Source organism: Setaria italica, chromosome V, assembly GCF_000263155.2.
Source record: "Setaria italica strain Yugu1 chromosome V, Setaria_italica_v2.0, whole genome shotgun sequence".
NCBI lineage: Eukaryota > Viridiplantae > Streptophyta > Magnoliopsida > Poales > Poaceae > Setaria > Setaria italica.
In genome coordinates, this window is record NC_028454.1 from 959,542 (window position 1) to 961,293 (window position 1,752).

Here is a 1,752-nt window from a genome sequence, read left to right on the forward strand (position 1 = left end):
GCTTTGTGTTTTTGAGATCGCTGCTACATGCTACCCAAAATCAATCTCCAATACTTCCTGATAGGTGGGTCTCACATGTCAGTAATCTAGATGTGTTCGGTAGTGGTTTTTATGCAGCGCTGCAGCTGCAGCCGGTGGCGGAGGTAGGACTAAAATCTACTGCTGCTACTCGTTGATGGCTGTACAGCCGCAGCCCAAACAGCTGCAAGAAGCTGAGAAGAAAAAAGCAGCTGCTGGAATAACACACGCCAACCATCCGAACCCAGATTGTACTACCGGTTCACGGATTGCAGGGCAGAGAAGAAAAGGGACCAGGCCTTTTGCATGCACTTGTAAACAACAAATAGGTAATCAACGAACTTATCAACTACTGCAGTGTCACATCTACCAACTACAGCTTGCGTCATTCTCATCCATCCATGGATCGGAGAACATACATATATATCACATGCCAAATGCTAGCATGAGGTTGACATCTGCAGATGTTAACTACTACCCAAAACTATGCCCTAAAAATAAACCTAAACTCAACTACCATTACATCATCAACAACAACACAAGGAAAAGGCCATAGCCCCAATATCAAACTGCTACTCCCTCAACTCACGAGTAGATGGTGTTTTGGACATCAACATAGTCTCCAAAATATAGGTTTGACTAATTTGTATAATATATTTATGAAACACAATGAAGTTATACTTTTATAAAAACTACTTCTCAAGGTAAATCTAGTTGTACCATTTCAAATATCCAGACCCAAGATAAAAAAAAATTAAAATTTATAACCAAGCTTCAGAATACTTAAGTGTGTTGGAACCTAAAATGCCACTTATTTGTGACAGGAGGAAGTTCTTACCAAGCAAATAATTCACGTATGGTGTATTCTACTCCCTCAGTTCCAAATTATAGGTCGTTATGCCTTTTCTAGATGCATAGATATTATTACACATTTAGACATAGGGTATATTTAAGCGCATAACAAAGTTTATGAATAAAAAAAGCCAAAACGACTTATAATTTGGAATAGAGGAGGGATTACGTCCACTTGAATCATGAATGATGTAATATACCGAAGAAACAATAAAAAAAGACACACAAGAAATGATTCCTGGTGGCAGTAAAGGATCGGAGCTAACCATCAACTAACCCCCTTTGATAAACAAACCTATAATTCATCACATCCATCTATCGGACCATCTTCCCTGGCCTAACATGGAAGAGCAAGGCACACCGATATGTGCGTGCATAATGGCCGGAGAATAACCAATGCGAGAGGGGGGCACGGCACATGCGGGAAACACTTCACGTCGGGGCAAGGCAACGCTGTGGTTGGCATGCGTGAAACTGTTGGAGGTCGATTGGTTTGTGGACAGCCATACGGGGGACAGGGAAGGACCTAGCTAGGCAACATCATCTCCTCCATCTCATTGCTGCATGCATGGAGTATCAGCATTGGTCACTTGATGCGTATAGGTCAACCCAACAAAATATATATAGGATCAGAATAAGATCGACGCGCGGACTCCTCCTCCTCCGCTCTCTCTCTCTCTCACTCTCTCTCTCTCTCTCTCTCTCCCGCAGCACAAGCAAACCACAACCCGGCGACGACGCGACGCGGCGAGCGGCAGGCCGCTGGGGCACACTACGCCCAACTCGCACACTGAAGGGAGGGAGGAAGGAAAGAGAGTACCTGCTTCGCCACGGGTCGTCGGCGACGGAGAAGGAGAAGGCGCTGCTGGCGAAAGGGAGATG

The 1,752-nt window shown here is 44.6% G+C and overlaps 1 protein-coding gene across 1 annotated transcript in view; it reads right to left on the reverse strand.

Annotated features, from left to right (window-relative positions):
• Window positions 1-1,717, reverse strand: part of LOC101783650 — a 6,123-nt gene extending 4,406 nt beyond the window's left edge. The window contains exon 1 of the mRNA XM_004967389.3: window positions 1,691-1,717. The gene's annotated coding sequence lies outside the window, so the exon portion shown is untranslated. The remainder of the gene's footprint in view (window positions 1-1,690) is intronic.
• Between the last annotated feature and the right edge of the window lie 35 nt (window positions 1,718-1,752).